Here is a 22465-nt window from a genome sequence, read left to right on the forward strand (position 1 = left end):
CGTCCTTATCCAAATCCAAGGCACATATTGAAGATACTGGAAGAAGAGTCCACATTTTGTCAGCCAACAAGATGAGCGGGCCTAACAAACAGCAAAAGCACTAGCCAATGTCAATCTACTATCCCCCATAGTAAAACAAGTTGACCTATTCTGTACAATAAATAAATATTCCAAATAAAGTCTGGGACAGTTATGGGATGCGATTCCCAAATGAATACAACCACTAGCATTAAAAAAACTTGTTTTAAGCAATGAGCCTGACGCAACAGATGTAAACGTTTAGTTGAACATGTTGATAAACTACTAGGCTATGTCTTCACATTATAAGCGCAGCAACACACATGGCAGTAGGCTATAAGTGTGAATGTTTCATTCGTAGGAAAAGACCGCTATCAAAAGTGACCACAAATGCAATTATGCATGTGATGCTTTTATTATAAAGGTGCATTTTTATGGTGAAAATTATCTTCCCAAACTTGATACTCACGCCTGTGTATGTTTGCCAGTTAGGCTCTACACCCGTTGTGAAACAGATTAATATGCTTAAATTTAAGAAGTTATTTGGCCACTATATTTGTGATAAAAACCTAATCTAAACATACAGGCCTATGGGCTAGGCTACAGTGTCACGTTCTGACCTTAGTTCCTTTTTTATGTCTTTATTTTAGTTGGTCAGGGCGTGAGTTGGGGTGGGCATTCTATGTTGTTTTTCTATGTTTTGTTCTGTTGTTAAATTTCTATGTGTTTGGCCTAGTATGGTTCTCAATCAGAGATATTTAGGTAGCCTGTTTTCTATTGTTTTCTATTGTGTTTTGGTGGGTGATTGTTTCCTGTGTTAGTGTTTGCACCATACGGGACTGTTTCGGTTGTTTGTTTGTACTTTTGTTATTTTGTTCAGTGTTCTGTGGATTTATTAAATATCTCATTATGGACACTTACCACGCTGCACATTGGTCCGATCCTTGCTACTCCTCCTCAGACGAAGAGGAAATCCGTTACATACAGTACATAGGGTGCTATGATTTGAAAAGGTAGCCCAAAAAAAGCATGCATTATTTCTTGCCTTCAGCTGGGCATCATTAACAAGTGATAATATATCATTCACAAGTGACAGACTAATAGTGTCACACATCAGACTATTCTTGATTTACTTGTGTCTTGATATATTGTCACGCCCTGACCTTAGAGAGCCTTTTTATGTCTCTATTTGGTTTGGTCAGGGTGTGATTTGGGGTGGGCATTCTATGTTTTTGTTTTCTATGATTTTGTATTTCTATGTTTTGGCCGGGTATGGTTCTCAATCAGGGACAGCTGTCTGTCGTTGTCTCTGATTGGGAAGCATACTTAGGTAGCCCATTTCCCTCCTTTCTGTGTGGGAAGTTAACTTTGTATGTGGCACATAGCCCTTAAGCTTCACGATTGTTTTTGTATTGTTTATTGTTTTTGTCGGCGTCATTCAACATAAAAGGAATATGTACGCTTACAACGTTGCGCTTTGGTCCAGTTCTTTCGATGGCAGTGACACATATACTAAATAACATATGTGTGAAATTGGTTTTGATTTAGAATGGACCATTATCATGCACCTGTCTCAGAACAGGGGCAGGGAGAAAATACATGTCATCTATGCACTTATGTAGTGAATGGAGGATGCTTTTCCCGTGGATAATTTTCATGCCTATCAGGTAGGCTATACTCCTGTTTGAAGAGAAGCAATGTGCTTAATATTAGGAAAGGTGAGAAATAAATATAGTTGGCCTAGCCTATAGAAAGCTGATGGGATCCTCCTCTTTTTAATAGAGGCCAACACTGTTTTCTCACTCAATTGCATAGCCTATAGAAATGTTGCTCAACATGAGCTCATGGGCTCTCATGAAGTGATTTGGTTCGATGTGTTTGGTGTTTGGTCAGAGTGATTAGAGGGACAACACAGTGTTGAATACCAGTCAGATAGCAAGTTTGGTAGTCTACCAACGACCATCAGCAGTATCAGAGCTTGGAGAAGCCTAATTACCACGACTAAACGGTCACGTGGATTCTGACTGCCGTCATGACTCCTGACCGCCAATGTGGCGAGAATACGGTCACGGTAACTGACCTATAATGACCCCCGTGGCAGTTATTTCATCTCCTGAGTGATGTGTGTACGGGGGTGTGATCCTCACCGTGGATAAAGCCCTTCAGACAGCAGGTCATTAGAGATGCTGTTGTCCAGGTGGTCTCTCTACTCTACTATGATGTGTGTATAGAGCAATCCACAATGAGTTGAATTGAGAAAGAAACACAGTGGTGAGATCTTAATGACACCCTGTCCACTATGAGATCCTAATGACACCCTGTCCCCTATGAGATCCTAATGACACCCTGTCCCCTATGAGATCCTAATGACACCCTATCCCCTATGAGATCCTAATGACACCCTATCCCTATGAGTTCCCAATGACACCCTATCCCTATGAGTTCCTAATGACACCCTATCCCCTATGAGATCCTAATAACACCCTATCCCCTATGAGTTCCTAATGACACCCTATCCCCTATGAGATCCTAATGACACCCTATCCCCTATGAGTTCTCTAATGACACCCTATCCCCTATGAGTTCCTAATGACACCCTATCCCCTATGAGTTCCTAATGACACCCTATCCCCTATGAGTTCTCTAATGACACCCTATCCCCTATGAGTTCTCTAATGACACCCTATCCCCTATGAGTTCCTAATGACACCCTATCCCCTATGAGTTCATAATGACACCCTATCCCCTATGAGTTCTCTAATGACACCCTATCCCCTATGAGTTCTCTAATGACACCCTATCCCCTATGAGTTCCTAATGACACCCTATCCCCTATGAGATCCTAATGACACCCTATCCCCTATGAGATCCTAATGACACCCTATCCCCTATGAGTTCCTAATGACACCCTATCCCCTATGAGTTCATAATGACACCCTATCCCCTATGAGTTCCTAATGACACCCTATCCCCTATGAGTTCCTAATGACACCCTATCCCCTATGAGTTCATAATGACACCCTATCCCCTATGAGATCCTAATGACACCCTATCCCCTATGAGTTCCTAATGACACCCTATCCCTATGAGATCCTAATGACACCCTATCCCCTATGAGTTCCTAATGACACCCTATCCCCTATGAGATCCTAATGACACCCTATCCCCTATGAGATCCTAATGACACCCTATCCCCTATGAGATCCTAATGACACCCTATCCCCTATGAGTTCCTAATGACACCCTATCCCCTATGAGATCCTAATGACACCCTATCCCCTATGAGTTCATAATGACACCCTATCCCCTATGAGATCCTAATGACACCCTATCCCCTATGAGTTCCTAATGACACCCTATCCCTATGAGTTCCTAATGACACCCTATCCCCTATGAGATCCTAATGACACCCTATCCCCTATGAGTTCCTAATGTAACCCTATCCCCTATGAGTTCTCTAATGACACCCTATCCCCTATGAGATCTTAATGACACCCTATCCCCTATGAGTTCATAATGACACCCTATCCCCTATGAGATCCTAATGACACCCTATCCCCTATGAGTTCATAATGACACCCTATCCCCTATGAGATCCTAATGACACCCTATCCCCTATGAGTTCCTAATGACACCCTATCCCTATGAGTTCCTAATGACACCCTATCCCCTATGAGATCCTAATGACACCCTATCCCCTATGAGTTCCTAATGACACCCTATCCCCTATGAGATCCTAATGACACCCTATCCCCTATGAGTTCCTAATGACGCCCTATCCCCTATGAGTTCATAATGACACCCTATCCCCTATGAGATCCTAATGACACCCTATCCCCTATGAGTTCCTAATGACACCCTATCCCTATGAGATCCTAATGACACCCTATCCCCTATGAGTTCTCTAATGACACCCTATCCCCTATGAGATCATAATGACACCCTATCCCCTATGAGTTCCTAATGACACCCTTTCCCCTATGAGTTCTCTAATGACACCCTATCCCCTATGAGATCCTAATGACACCCTATCCCCTATGAGTTCCTAATGACACCCTATCCCCTATGAGTTCTCTAATGACAACCTATCCCCTATGAGTTCATAATGACACCCTATCCCCTATGAGTTCATTATGACACCCTATCCCCTATGAGATCCTAATGACACCCTATCCCCTATGAGTTCCTAATGACACCCTATCCCCTATGAGTTCATAATGACACCCTATCCCCTATGAGATCATAATGACACCCTATCCCCTATGAGTTCATAATGACACCCTATCCCCTATGAGATCCTAATGACACCCTATCCCCTATGAGATCCTAATGACACCCTATCCCCTATGAGTTCCTAATGACACCCTATCCCTATGAGTTCCTAATGACACCCTATCCCCTATGAGATCCTAATGACACCCTATCCCCTATGAGTTCCTAATGACACCCTATCCCCTATGAGATCCTAATGACACCCTATCCCCTATGAGATCCTAATGACACCCTATCCCCTATGAGATCCTAATGACACCCTATCCCCTATGAGTTCCTAATGACACCCTATCCCCTATGAGATCCTAATGACACCCTATCCCCTATGAGTTCATAATGACACCCTATCCCCTATGAGATCCTAATGACACCCTATCCCCTATGAGTTCCTAATGACACCCTATCCCTATGAGTTCCTAATGACACCCTATCCCCTATGAGATCCTAATGACACCCTATCCCCTATGAGTTCCTAATGTAACCCTATCCCCTATGAGTTCTCTAATGACACCCTATCCCCTATGAGATCTTAATGACACCCTATCCCCTATGAGTTCATAATGACACCCTATCCCCTATGAGATCCTAATGACACCCTATCCCCTATGAGTTCATAATGACACCCTATCCCCTATGAGATCCTAATGACACCCTATCCCCTATGAGTTCCTAATGACACCCTATCCCTATGAGTTCCTAATGACACCCTATCCCCTATGAGATCCTAATGACACCCTATCCCCTATGAGTTCCTAATGACACCCTATCCCCTATGAGATCCTAATGACACCCTATCCCCTATGAGTTCCTAATGACGCCCTATCCCCTATGAGTTCATAATGACACCCTATCCCCTATGAGATCCTAATGACACCCTATCCCCTATGAGTTCCTAATGACACCCTATCCCTATGAGATCCTAATGACACCCTATCCCCTATGAGTTCTCTAATGACACCCTATCCCCTATGAGATCATAATGACACCCTATCCCCTATGAGTTCCTAATGACACCCTTTCCCCTATGAGTTCTCTAATGACACCCTATCCCCTATGAGATCCTAATGACACCCTATCCCCTATGAGTTCCTAATGACACCCTATCCCCTATGAGTTCTCTAATGACAACCTATCCCCTATGAGTTCATAATGACACCCTATCCCCTATGAGTTCATAATGACACCCTATCCCCTATGAGATCCTAATGACACCCTATCCCCTATGAGTTCCTAATGACACCCTATCCCCTATGAGTTCATAATGACACCCTATCCCCTATGAGATCATAATGACACCCTATCCCCTATGAGTTCATAATGACACCCTATCCCCTATGAGATCCTAATGACACCCTATCCCCTATGAGATCCTAATGACACCCTATCCCCTATGAGTTCCTAATGACACCCTATCCCTATGAGTTCCTAATGACACCCTATACCCTATGAGATCCTAATGACACCCTATCCCCTATGAGTTCCTAATGACACCCTATCCCCTATGAGATCCTAATGACACCCTATCCCCTATGAGTTCCTAATGACACCCTATCCCCTATGAGTTCTCTAATGACACCCTATCCCCTATGAGATCTTAATGACACCCTATCCCCTATGAGTTCATAATGACACCCTATCCCCTATGAGATCCTAATGACACCCTATCCCCTATGAGTTCATAATGACACCCTATCCCCTATGAGATCCTAATGACACCCTATCCCCTATGAGTTCCTAATGACACCCTATCCCTATGAGTTCCTAATGACACCCTATCCCCTATGAGATCCTAATGACACCCTATCCCCTATGAGATCCTAATGACACCCTATCCCCTATGAGTTCCTAATGACACCCTATCCCCTATGAGATCCTAATGACACCCTATCCCCTATGAGTTCCTAATGACACCCTATCCCTATGAGTTCCTAATGACACCCTATCCCCTATGAGATCCTAATGACACCCTATCCCCTATGAGTTCCTAATGTAACCCTATCCCCTATGAGTTCTCTAATGACACCCTATCCCCTATGAGATCTTAATGACACCCTATCCCCTATGAGTTCATAATGACACCCTATCCCCTATGAGATCCTAATGACACCCTATCCCCTATGAGTTCATAATGACACCCTATCCCCTATGAGATCCTAATGACACCCTATCCCCTATGAGTTCCTAATGACACCCTATCCCTATGAGTTCCTAATGACACCCTATCCCCTATGAGATCCTAATGACACCCTATCCCCTATGAGTTCCTAATGACACCCTATCCCCTATGAGATCCTAATGACACCCTATCCCCTATGAGTTCCTAATGACGCCCTATCCCCTATGAGTTCATAATGACACCCTATCCCCTATGAGATCCTAATGACACCCTATCCCCTATGAGTTCCTAATGACACCCTATCCCTATGAGATCCTAATGACACCCTATCCCCTATGAGTTCTCTAATGACACCCTATCCCCTATGAGATCATAATGACACCCTATCCCCTATGAGTTCCTAATGACACCCTTTCCCCTATGAGTTCTCTAATGACACCCTATCCCCTATGAGATCCTAATGACACCCTATCCCCTATGAGTTCCTAATGACACCCTATCCCCTATGAGTTCTCTAATGACAACCTATCCCCTATGAGTTCATAATGACACCCTATCCCCTATGAGTTCATAATGACACCCTATCCCCTATGAGATCCTAATGACACCCTATCCCCTATGAGTTCCTAATGACACCCTATCCCCTATGAGTTCATAATGACACCCTATCCCCTATGTGATCATAATGACACCCTATCCCCTATGAGTTCATAATGACACCCTATCCCCTATGAGATCCTAATGACACCCTATCCCCTATGAGATCCTAATGACACCCTATCCCCTATGAGTTCCTAATGACACCCTATCCCTATGAGTTCCTAATGACACCCTATCCCCTATGAGATCCTAATGACACCCTATCCCCTATGAGTTCCTAATGACACCCTATCCCCTATGAGATCCTAATGACACCCTATCCCCTATGAGTTCCTAATGACACCCTATCCCCTATGAGTTCTCTAATGACACCCTATCCCCTATGAGATCTTAATGACACCCTATCCCCTATGAGTTCATAATGACACCCTATCCCCTATGAGATCCTAATGACACCCTATCCCCTATGAGTTCATAATGACACCCTATCCCCTATGAGATCCTAATGACACCCTATCCCCTATGAGTTCCTAATGACACCCTATCCCTATGAGTTCCTAATGACACCCTATCCCCTATGAGATCCTAATGACACCCTATCCCCTATGAGTTCCTAATGACACCCTATCCCCTATGAGATCCTAATGACACCCTATCCCCTATGAGTTCCTAATGACGCCCTATCCCCTATGAGTTCATAATGACACCCTATCCCCTATGAGATCTTAATGACACCCTATCCCCTATGAGTTCCTAATGCCACCCTATCCCTATGAGATCCTAATGACACCCTATCCCCTATAAGTTCTCTAATGACACCCTATCCCCTATAAGTTCTCTAATGACACCCTATCCCCTATGAGTTCCTAATGACACCCTATCCCCTATGAGTTCATCATGACACCCTATCCCCTATGAGATCATAATGACACCCTATCCCCTATGAGTTCATAATGACACCCTATCCCCTATGAGATCCTAATGACACCCTATCCCCTATGAGTTCCTAATGACACCCTATCCCTATGAGTTCCTAATGACACCCTATCCCCTATGAGATCCTAATGACACCCTATCCCCTATGAGATCCTAATGACACCCTATCCCCTATGAGTTCCTAATGACACCCTATCCCCTATGAGTTCTCTAATGACACCCTATCCCCTATGAGATCCTAATGACACCCTATCCCCTATGAGATCATAATGACACCCTATCCCCTATGAGTTCCTAATGACACCCTTTCCCCTATGACTTCTCTAATGACACCCTATCCCCTATGAGATCCTAATGACACCCTATCCCCTATGAGTTCCTAATGACACCCTATCCCCTATGAGTTCTCTAATGACAACCTATCCCCTATGAGTTCATAATGACACCCTATCCCCTATGAGTTCCTAATGACACCCTATCTCCTATGAGATCATAATGACACCCTATCCCCTATGAGTTCCTAATGACACCCTATCCCCTATGAGTTCATAATGACACCCTATCCCCTATGAGATCCTAATGACACCCTATCCCCTATGAATTCCTAATGACACCCTATCCCCTATGAGATCCTAATGACACCCTATCCCCTATGAGTTCCTAATGACACCCTATCCCCTATGAGATCCTAATGACACCCTATCCCCTATGAGATCCTAATGACACCCTATCCCCTATGAGTTCCTAATGACACCCTATCCCCTATGAGATCCTAATGACACCCTATCCCCTATGAGATCCTAATGACACCCTATCCCCTATGAGTTCCTAATGACACCCTATCCCCTATGAGTTCCTAATGACACCCTATCCCCTATGAGTTCCTAATGACACCCTGTCCCCTATGAGATCCTAATGACACCCTATCCCCTATGAGTTCCTAATGACACCCTATCCCCTATGAGATCCTAATGACACCCTATCCCCTATGAGATCCTAATGACACCCTATCCCCTATGAGATCCTAATGACACCCTATCCCCTATGAGATCCTAATGACACCCTATCCCCTATGAGTTCCTAATGACACCCTATCCCCTATGAGATCATAATGACACCCTATCCCCTATGAGTTCCTAATGACACCCTATCCCCTATGAGATCCTAATGACACCCTATCGCCTATGAGTTCCTAATGACACCCTATCCCCTATGAGATCCTAATGACACCCTATCCCCTATGAGATCCTAATGACACCCTGTCCCCTATGAGTTCCTAATGACACCCTGTCCCCTATGAGTTCCTAATGACACCCTATCCCCTATGAGTTCCTAATGACACCCTATCCCCTATGAGATCCTAATGACACCCTATCCCCTATGAGATCCTAATGACACCCTATCCCCTATGAGTTCCTAATGACACCCTGTCCCCTATGAGATCCTAATGACACCCTATCCCCTATGAGTTCCTAATGACACCCTATCCCTATGAGATCCTAATGACACCCTATCCCCTATGAGTTCTCTAATGACACCCTATCCCCTATGAGTTCCTAATGACACCCTATCCCCTATGAGTTCATCATGACACCCTATCCCCTATGAGATCATAATGACACCCTACCCCCTATGAGTTCATAATGACACCCTATCCCCTATGAGATCCTAATGACACCCTATCCCCTATGAGTTCATAATGACACCCTATCCTCTATGAGATCCTAATGACACCCTATCCCCTATGAGTTCCTAATGACACCCTATCCCTATGAGTTCCTAATGACACCCTATCCCCTATGAGATCCTAATGACACCCTATCCCCTATGAGATCCGAATGACACCCTATCCCCTATGAGTTCCTAATGACACCCTATCCCCTATGAGTTCTCTAATGACACCCTATCCCCTATGAGATCCTAATGACACCCTATCCCCTATGAGTTCCTAATGACACCCTATCCCCTATGAGATCCTAATGACACCCTATCCCCTATGAGTTCCTAATGACACCCTATCCCCTATGAGATCCTACTGACACCCTATCCCCTATGAGATCCTAATGACACCCTGTCCCCTATGAGATCCTAATGACACCCTATCCCCTATGAGTTCCTAATGACACCCTATCCCTATGAGATCCTAATGACACCCTATCCCCTACGAGTTCTCTAATGACACCCTATCCCCTATGAGTTCCTAATGACACCCTATCCCCTATGAGATCATAATGACACCCTATCCCCTATGAGATCATAATGACACCCTATCCCCTATGAGGTCATAATGACACCATATCCCCTATGAGATCCTAATGACACCCTATCCCCTATGAGTTCATAATGACACCCTATCCCCTATGAGATCCTAATGACACCCTATCCCCTATGAGTTCCTAATGACACCCTATCCCTATGAGTTCCTAATGACACCCTATCCCCTATGAGATCCTAATGACACCCTATCCCCTATGAGATCCTAATGACACCCTATCCCCTATGAGTTCCTAATGACACCCTATCCCCTATGAGTTCTCTAATGACACCCTATCCCCTATGAGATCCTAATGACACCCTATCCCCTATGAGATCATAATGACACCCTATCCCCTATGAGTTCCTAATGACACCCTTTCCCCTATGAGTTCTCTAATGACAACCTATCCCCTATGAGTTCATAATGACACCCTATCCCCTATGAGTTCCTAATGACACCCTATCCCCTATGAGATCATAATGACACCCTATCCCCTATGAGTTCCTAATGACACCCTATCCCCTATGAGTTCCTAATGACACCCTATCCCCTATGAGATCCTAATGACACCCTATCCCCTATGAGTTCCTAATGACACCCTATCCCCTATGAGATCCTAATGACACCCTATCCCCTATGAGTTCCTAATGACACCCTATCCCCTATGAGATCCTAATGACACCCTATCCCCTATGAGTTCTCTAATGACACCCTATCCCCTATGAGATCTTAATGACACCCTATCCCCTATGAGATCCTAATGACACCCTATCCCCTATGAGATCCTAATGACACCCTGTCCCCTATGAGTTCCTAATGACACCCTATACCCTATGAGATCCTAATGACACCCTGTCCCCTATGAGATCCTAATGACACCCTGTCCCCTATGAGTTCCTAATGACACCCTATACCCTATGAGATCCTAATGACACCCTGTCCCCTATGAGATCCTAATGACACCCTATCCCCTATGAGTTCATAATGACACCCTATCCCCTATGAGATCATAATGACACCCTATCCCCTATGAGTTCCTAATGACACCCTATCCCCTATGAGATCCTAATGACACCCTATCCCCTATGAGATCCTAATGACACCCTATCCCATATGAGATCCTAATGACACCCTATCCCCTATGAGTTCTCTAATGACAACCTATCCCCTATGAGTTCATAATGACACCCTATCCCCTATGAGTTCCTAATGACACACTATCCCCTATGAGATCATAATGACACCCTAACCCCTATGAGTTCCTAATGACACCCTATCCCCTATGAGTTCATAATGACACCCTATCCCCTATGAGATCCTAATGACACCCTATCCCCTATGAGTTCCTAATGACACCCTATCCCCTATGAGATCCTAATGACACCCTATCCCCTATGAGTTCCTAATGACACCCTATCCCCTATGAGATCCTAATGACACCCTATCCCCTATGAGATCCTAATGACACCCTATCCCCTATGAGTTCCTAATGACACCCTATCCCCTATGAGTTCATAATGACACCCTATCCCCTATGAGATCCTAATGACACCCTATCCCCTATGAGTTCCTATTGACACCCTATCCCTATGAGATCCTAATGACACCCTATCCCCTATGAGTTCTCTAATGACACCCTATCCCCTATGAGTTCCTAATGACACCCTATCCCCTATGAGTTCATCATGACACCCTATCCCCTATGAGATCATAATGACACCCTATCCCCTATGAGTTCATAATGACACCCTATCCCCTATGAGATCCTAATGACACCCTATCCCCTATGAGTTCATAATGACACCCTATCCCCTATGAGATCCAAATGACACCCTATCCCCTATGAGTTCCTAATGACACCCTATCCCTATGAGTTCCTAATGACACCCTATCCCCTATGAGATCCTAATGACACCCTATCCCCTATGAGTTCCTAATGACACCCTATCCCCTATGAGATCCTAATGACACCCTATCCCCTATGAGTTCCTAATGACACCCTATCCCCTATGAGATCCTAATGACACCCTATCCCCTATGAGATCCTAATGACACCCTATCCCCTATGAGTTCCTAATGACACCCTATCCCCTATGAGTTCATAATGACACCCTATCCCCTATGAGATCCTAATGACACCCTATCCCCTATGAGTTCCTAATGACACCCTATCCCTATGAGATCCTAATGACACCCTATCCCCTATGAGTTCTCTAATGACACCCTATCCCCTATGAGTTCCTAATGACACCCTATCCCCTATGAGTTCATCATGACACCCTATCCCCTATGAGATCATAATGACACCCTATCCCCTATGAGTTCATAATGACACCCTATCCCCTATGAGATCCTAATGACACCCTATCCCCTATGAGTTCATAATGACACCCTATCCCCTATGAGATCATAATGACACCCTATCCCCTATGAGTTCATAATGACACCCTATCCCCTATGAGATCCTAATGACACCCTATCCCCTTTGAGTTCATAATGACACCCTATCCCCTATGAGATCCTAATGACACCCTATCCCCTATGAGTTCCTAATGACACCCTATCCCTATGAGTTCCTAATGACACCCTATCCCCTATGAGATCCTAATGACACCCTATCCCCTATGAGTTCCTAATGACACCCTATCCCCTATGAGATCCTAATGACACCCTATCCCCTATGAGTTCCTAATGACACCCTATCCCCTATGAGTTCATAATGACACCCTATCCCCTATGAGATCCTAATGACACCCTATCCCCTATGAGTTCATAATGACACCCTATCCCCTATGAGATCCTAATGACACCCTATCCCCTATGAGTTCCTAATGACACCCTATCCCTATGAGTTCCTAATGACACCCTATCCCCTATGAGATCCTAATGACACCCTATCCCCTATGAGTTCCTAATGACACCCTATCCCCTATGAGATCCTAATGACACCCTATCCCCTATGAGTTCCTAATGACACCCTATCCCCTATGAGATCCTAATTACACCCTATCCCCTATGAAATCCTAATGACACACTATCCCCTATGAGTTCCTAATGACACCCTATCCCCTATGAGATCCTAATGACACCCTATCCCCTATGAGATCCTAATGACACCCTATCCCCTATGAGTTCCTAATGACACCCTATCCCCTATGAGTTCCTAATGACACCCTATCCCCTATGAGATCCTAATGACACCCTATCCCCTATGAGTTCCTAATGACACCCTATCCCCTATGAGATCCTAATGACACCCTATCCCCTATGAGATCCTAATGACACCCTATCCCCAATGAGTTCCTAATGACACCCTATCCCCTATGAGATCCTAATGACACCCTATCCCCTATGAGATCCTAATGACACCCTATCCCCTATGAGTTCCTAATGACACCCTATCCCCTATGAGTTCATAATGACACCCTATCCCCTATGAGTTCCTAATGACACCCTATCCCCTATGAGTTCCTAATGACACCCTATCCCTATGAATTCCTAATGACACCCTATCCCCTATGAGATCCTAATGACACCCTATCCCCTATGATATCCTAATGACACCATATCCCCTATGAGTTCCTAATGACACCCTATCCCCTATGAGATCCTAATGACACCCTATCCCCTATGAGATCCTAATGACACCCTGTCCCCTATGAGTTCCTAATGACACCCTGTCCCCTATGAGATCCTAATGACACCCTATCCCCTATGAGTTCCTAATGACACCCTGTCCCCTATGAGATCCTAATGACACCCTATCCCCTATGAGTTCCTAATGACACCCTATCCCCTATGAGATCCTAATGACACCCTATCCCCTATGAGATCCTAATGACACCCTATCCCCTATGAGTTCCTAATGACACCCTATCCCCTATGAGTTCCTAATGACACCCTGTCCCCTATGAGATCCTAATGACACCCTATCCCCTATGAGTTCCTAATGACACCCTATCCCCTATGAGATCCTAATGACACCCTGTCCCCTATGAGTTCCTAATGACACCCTATACCCTATGAGATCCTAATGACACCCTGTCCCCTATGAGATCCTAATGACACCCTATCCCCTATGAGTTCCTAATGACACCCTATCCCCTATGTGATCCTAATGACATCCTGTCCCCTATGAGTTCCTAATGACACCCTATCCCCTATGAGTTCCTAATGACACCCTATCCCTATGAGTTCCTAATGACACCCTATCCCCTATGAGATCCTAATGACACCCTATCCCCTATGAGTTCCTACTGACACCCTATCCCCTATGAGATCCTAATGACACCCTATCCCCTATGAGTTCCTAATGACACCCTATCCCCTATGAGATCCTAATGACACCCTATCCCCTATGAGATCCTAATGACACCCTATCCCCTATGAGTTCCTAATGACACCCTATCCCCTATGAGATCCTAATGACACCCTATCCCCTATGAGATCCTAATGACACCCTATCCCCTATGAGTTCCTAAGGACACCCTATCCCCTATGAGTTCATAATGACACCCTATCCCCTATGAGATCCTAATGACACCCTATCCCCTATGAGTTCCTAATGACACCCTATCCCTATGAGATCCTAATAACACCCTATCCCCTATGAGTTCTCTAATGACACCCTATCCCCTATGAGTTCCTAATGACACCCTATCCCCTATGAGTTCATCATGACACCCTATCCCCTATGAGATCATAATGACACCCTATGAGTTCCTAATGACACCCTATCCCCTATGAGATCCTAATGACACCCTATCCCCTATGAGTTCCTAATGACACCCTATCCCCTATGAGATCCTAATGACACCCTATCCCCTATGAGATCCTAATGACACCCTATCCCCTATGAGTTCCTAATGACACCCTATCCCCTATGAGATCCTAATGACACCCTATCCCCTATGAGATCCTAATGACACCCTATCCCCTATGAGTTCCTAATGACACCCTATCCCCTATGAGTTCATAATGACACCCTATCCCCTATGAGTTCCTAATGACACCCTATCCCCTATGAGTTCCTAATGACACCCTATCCCTATGAATTCCTAATGACACCCTATCCCCTATGAGATCCTAATGACACCCTATCCCCTATGAGATTCTAATGACACCCTATCCCCTATGAGTTCCTAATGACACCCTATCCCCTATGAGATCCTAATGACACCCTATCCCCTATGAGATCCTAATGACACCCTGTCCCCTATGAGTTCCTAATGACACCCTGTCCCCTATGAGATCCTAATGACACCCTATCCCCTATGAGTTCCTAATGACACCCTGTCCCCTATGAGATCCTAATTACACCCTATCCCCTATGAGTTCCTAATGACACCCTATCCCCTATGAGATCCTAATGACACCCTATCCCCTATGAGATCCTAATGACACCCTATCCCCTATGAGTTCCTAATGACACCCTATCCCCTATGAGTTCCTAATGACACCCTGTCCCCTATGAGATCCTAATGACACCCTATCCCCTATGAGTTCCTAATGACACCCTATCCCCTATGAGATCCTAATGACACCCTGTCCCCTATGAGTTCCTAATGACACCCTATACCCTATGAGATCCTAATGACACCCTGTCCCCTATGAGATCCTAATGACACCCTATCCCCTATGAGTTCCTAATGACACCCTATCCCCTATGTGATCCTAATGACACCCTGTCCCCTATGAGTTCCTAATGACACCCTATCCCCTATGAGTTCATAATGACACCCTATCCCCTATGAGTTCTCTAATGACACCCTATCCCCTATGAGTTCCTAATGACACCCTGTCCCCTATGAGATCCTAATGACACCCTATCCCCTATGAGTTCCTAATGACACCCTATCCCCTATGAGATCCTAATGACACCCTGTCCCCTATAAGTTCCTAATGACACCCTATACCCTATGAGATCCTAATGACACCCTGTCCCCTATGAGATCCTAATGACACCCTATCCCCTATGAGTTCATAATGACACCCTATCCCCTATGAGTTCTCTAATGACACCCTATCCCCTATGAGTTCCTAATGACACCCTATCCCCTATGAGATCCTAATGACACCCTATCCCCTATGAGATCCTAATGACACCCTATCCCCTATGAGATCCTAATGACACCCTATCCCCTATGAGATCCTAATGACACCCTATCCCCTATGAGATCCTAATGACACCCTATCCCCTATGAGTTCCTAATGACACCCTATCCCCTATGAGATCCTAATGACACCCTATCCCCTATGAGATCCTAATGACACCCTATCCCCTATGAGATTCTAATGACACCCTATCCCCTATGAGTTCCTAATGACACCCTATCCCCTATGAGATCCTAATGACACCCTATCCCCTATGAGATCCTAATGACACCCTGTCCCCTATGAGTTCCTAATGACACCCTGTCCCCTATGAGATCCTAATGACACCCTATCCCCTATGAGTTCCTAATGACACCCTGTCCCCTATGAGATCCTAATTACACCCTATCCCCTATGAGTTCCTAATGACACCCTATCCCCTATGAGATCCTAATGACACCCTATCCCCTATGAGATCCTAATGACACCCTATCCCCTATGAGTTCCTAATGACACCCTATCCCCTATGAGTTCCTAATGACACCCTGTCCCCTATGAGATCCTAATGACACCCTATCCCCTATGAGTTCCTAATGACACCCTATCCCCTATGAGATCCTAATGACACCCTGTCCCCTATGAGTTCCTAATGACACCCTATACCCTATGAGATCCTAATGACACCCTGTCCCCTATGAGATCCTAATGACACCCTATCCCCTATGAGTTCCTAATGACACCCTATCCCCTATGTGATCCTAATGACACCCTGTCCCCTATGAGTTCCTAATGACACCCTATCCCCTATGAGTTCATAATGACACCCTATCCCCTATGAGTTCTCTAATGACACCCTATCCCCTATGAGTTCCTAATGACACCCTGTCCCCTATGAGATCCTAATGACACCCTATCCCCTATGAGTTCCTAATGACACCCTATCCCCTATGAGATCCTAATGACACCCTGTCCCCTATAAGTTCCTAATGACACCCTATACCCTATGAGATCCTAATGACACCCTGTCCCCTATGAGATCCTAATGACACCCTATCCCCTATGAGTTCATAATGACACCCTATCCCCTATGAGTTCTCTAATGACACCCTATCCCCTATGAGTTCCTAATGACACCCTATCCCCTATGAGATCCTAATGACACCCTATCCCCTATGAGATCCTAATGACACCCTATCCCCTATGAGATCCTAATGACACCCTATCCCCTATGAGATCCTAATGACACCCTATCCCCTATGAGATCCTAATGACACCCTATCCCCTATGAGTTCCTAATGACACCCTATCCCCTATGAGATCCTAATGACACCCTATCCCCTATGAGATCCTAATGACACCCTATCCCCTATGAGATCCTAATGACACCCTATCCCCTATGAGATCCTAATGACACCCTATCCCCTATGAGATCCTAATGACACCCTATCCCCTATGAGTTCCTAATGACACCCTATCCCCTATGAGATCCTAATGACACCCTATCCCCTATGAGATCCTAATGACACCCTATCCCCTATGAGTTCTCTAATGACACCCTATCCCCTATGAGTTCCTAATGACACCCTATCCCCTATGAGTTCCTAATGACACCCTATCCCCTATGAGTTCCTAATGACACCCTATCCCCTATGAGTTCCTAATGACACCCTATCCCCTATGAGTTCATAATGACACCCTATCCCCTATGAGTTCTCTAATGACACCCTATCCCCTATGAGTTCTCTAATGACACCCTATCCCCTATGAGTTCCTAATGACACCCTATCCCCTATGAGATCCTAATGACACCCTATCCCCTATGAGATCCTAATGACACCCTATCCCCTATGAGATCCTAATGACACCCTATCCCCTATGAGATCCTAATGACACCCTATCCCCTATGAGTTCATAATGACACCCTATCCCCTATGAGTTCATAATGACACCCTATCCCCTATGAGATCCTAATGACACCCTATCCCCTATGAGTTCATAATGACACCCTGTCCCCTATGAGTTCTCTAATGACACCCTATCCCCTATGAGTTCTCTAATGACACCCTATCCCCTATGAGTTCTCTAATGACACCCTATCCCCTATGAGTTCTCTAATGACACCCTATCCCCTATGAGTTTTCTAATGACACCCTATCAACTATGAGATCCTAATGACACCCTATCCCCTATGAGTTCATAATGACACCCTATCCCCTATGAGTTCATAATGACACCCTATCCCCTATGAGTTCATAATGACACCCTATCCCCTATGAGATCCTAATGACACCCTATCCCCTATGAGATCCTAATGACACCCTATCCCTATGAGTTCCTAATGACACCCTATCCCCTATGAGTTCTCTAATTACACCCTATCCCCTATGAGATCCTAATGACACCCTATCCCCTATGAGTTCTGTAATGACACCCTATCCCCTATGAGTTCCTAATGACACCCTATCCCCTATGAGTTCTGTAATGACACCCTATCCCTATGAGTTTCTAATGACACCCTATCCCCTATGAGTTCTCTAATTACACCCTATCCCCTATGAGATCCTAATGACACCCTATCCCCTATGAGATCCTAATGACACCCTATCCCTATGAGTTCCTAATGACACCCTATCCCCTATGAGTTCTCTAATGACACCCTATCCCCTATGAGATCCTAATGACACCCTATCCCCTATGAGTTCTCTAATGACACCCTATCCCCTATGAGTTCATAATGACACCCTATCCCCTATGAGTTCATAATAACACCCTATCCCCTATGAGTTCTCTAATGACACCCTATCCCCTATGAGATCCTAATGACACCCTGTCCCCTATGAGTTCCTAATGACACCCTATCCCCTATGAGATCCTAATGACACCCTGTCCCCTATGAGTTCTCTAATGACACCCTTTCCCCTATGAGTTCCTAATGACACCCTATCCCCTATGAGTTCTCTAATGAAACCCTATCCCCTATGAGTTCCTAATGACACCCTATCCCCTATGTGTTCCTAATGACACCCTATCCCCTATGAGTTCTCTAATGACACCAAATCCCCTATGAGTTCCTAATGACACCCTATCCCCTATGAGTTCTCTAATGACACCCTATCCCCTATAAGTTCCTAATGACACCCTATTCCTTATGAGTTCCTAATGACACCCTATCCCCTATGAGTTCCTAATGACACCCTATCCCCTATGAGTTCCTAATGACACCCTGTCCCCTATGAGTGCCTAATGACACCCTATCCCCTATGAGTTCCAAATTACACCCTGTCCCCTATGAGATCCTAATGACACCCTATCCCCTATGAGATCATAATGACACCCTATCCCCTATGAGATCATAATGACACCCTATCCCCTATGAGTTCTTAATGACACCCTATCCCCTATGATATCCTAATGACACCCTATCCCCTATGAGTTCATAATGACACCCTATCCCCTATGAGATCATAATGACACCCTATCCCCTATGAGTTCATAATGACACCCTATCCCCTATGAGATCCTAATGACACCCTATCCCCTATGAGTTCATAATGACACCCTATCCCCTATGATATCCTAATGACACCCTATCCCCTATGAGTTCCTAATGACACCCTATCCCTATGAGTTCCTAATGACACCCTATCCCCTATGAGATCCTAATGACACCCTATCCCCTATGAGTTCCTAATGACACCCTATCCCCTATGAGATCCTAATGACACCCTATCCCCTATGAGTTCCTAATGACACCCTATCCCCTATGAGATCCTAATGACACCCTATCCCCTATGAGATCCTAATGACACCCTATCCCCTATGAGTTCCTAATTACACCCTATCCCCTATGAGATCCTAATGACACCCTATCCCCTATGAGATCCTAATGACACCCTATCCCCTATGAGTTCCTAATGACACCCTATCCCCTATGAGTTCATAATGACACCCTATCCCCTATGAGTTCCTAATGACACCCTATCCCCTATGAGTTCCTAATGACACCCTATCCCTATGAGTTCCTAATGACACCCTATCCCCTATGAGATCCTAATGACACCCTATCCCCTATGAGTTCATAATGACACCCTATCCCCTATGAGTTCATAATGACACCCTATCCCCTATGAGTTCATAATGACACCCTATCCCCTATGAGATCCTAATGACACCCTATCCCCTATGAGATCCTAATGACACCCTATCCCTATGAGTTCCTAATGACACCCTATCCCCTATGAGTTCTCTAATTACACCCTATCCCCTATGAGATCCTAATGACACCCTATCCCCTATGAGTTCTGTAATGACACCCTATCCCCTATGAGTTCCTAATGACACCCTATCCCCTATGAGTTCTGTAATGACACCCTATCCCTATGAGTTCCTAATGACACCCTATCCCCTATGAGTTCTCTAATTACACCCTATCCCCTATGAGATCCTAATGACACCCTATCCCCTATGAGATCCTAATGACACCCTATCCCTATGAGTTCCTAATGACACCCTATCCCCTATGAGTTCTCTAATGACACCCTATCCCCTATGAGATCCTAATGACACCCTATCCCCTATGAGTTCCTAATGACACCCTATCCCCTATGTGTTCCTAATGACACCCTATCCCCTATGAGTTCTCTAATGACACCCTATCCCCTATGAGATCCTAATGACACCCTGTCCCCTATGAGTTCCTAATGACACCCTATCCCCTATAAGTTCCTAATGACACCCTATTCCTTATGAGTTCCTAATGACACCCTATCCCCTATGAGTTCCTAATGACACCCTATCCCCTATGAGTTCCTAATGACACCCTGTCCCCTATGAGTGCCTAATGACACCCTATCCCCTATGAGTTCCAAATTACACCCTGTCCCCTATGAGATCCTAATGACACCCTATCCCCTATGAGATCATAATGACACCCTATCCCCTATGAGATCATAATGACACCCTATCCCCTATGAGTTCATAATGACACCCTATCCCCTATGAGATCCTAATGACACCCTATCCCCTATGAGTTCATAATGACACCCTATCCCCTATGAGTTCCTAATGACACCCTATCCCCTATGAGATCCTAATGACACCCTATCCCCTATGAGTTCCTAATGACACCCTATCCCCTATGAGATCCTAATGACACCCTATCCCCTATGAGTTCCTAATGACACACTATCCCCTATGAGATCCTAATGACACCCTATCCCCTATGAGATCCTAATGACACCCTATCCCCTATGAGTTCCTAATGACACCCTATCCCCTATGAGATCCTAATGACACCCTATCCCCTATGAGATCCTAATGACACCCTATCCCCTATGAGTTCCTAATGACACCCTATCCCCTATGAGTTCATAATGACACCCTATCCCCTATGAGTTCCTAATGACACCCTATCCCCTATGAGTTCCTAATGACACCCTATCCCTATGAGTTCCTAATGACACCCTATCCCCTATGAGATCCTAATGACACCCTATCCCCTATGAGATCCTAATGACACCCTATCCCCTATGAGTTCCTAATGACACCCTATCCCCTATGAGATCCTAATGACACCCTATCCCCTATGAGATCCTAATGACACCCTGTCCCCTATGAGTTCCTAATGACACCCTGTCCCCTATGAGATCCTAATGACACCCTATCCCCTATGAGTTCCTAATGACACCCTGTCCCCTATGAGATCATAATTACACCCTATCCCCTATGAGTTCCTAATGACACCCTATCCCCTATGAGTTCCTAATGACACCCTATCCCCTATGAGATCCTAATGACACCCTATCCCCTATGAGTTCCTAATGACACCCTATCCCCTATGAGATCCTAATGACACCCTATCCCCTATGAGTTCCTAATGACACCCTATCCCTATGAGTTCCTAATGACACCCTATCCCCTATGAGATCCTAATGACACCCTATCCCCTATGAGATCCTAATGACACCCTATCCCCTATGAGTTCCTAATGACACCCTATCCCCTATGAGATCCTAATGACACCCTATCCCCTATGAGATCCTAATGACACCCTGTCCCCTATGAGTTCCTAATGACACCCTGTCCCCTATGAGATCCTAATGACACCCTATCCCCTATGAGTTCCTAATGACACCCTGTCCCCTATGAGATCCTAATTACACCCTATCCCCTAT

Source organism: Salvelinus alpinus, chromosome 6 (genome assembly GCF_045679555.1).
Source record: "Salvelinus alpinus chromosome 6, SLU_Salpinus.1, whole genome shotgun sequence".
NCBI lineage: Eukaryota > Metazoa > Chordata > Actinopteri > Salmoniformes > Salmonidae > Salvelinus > Salvelinus alpinus.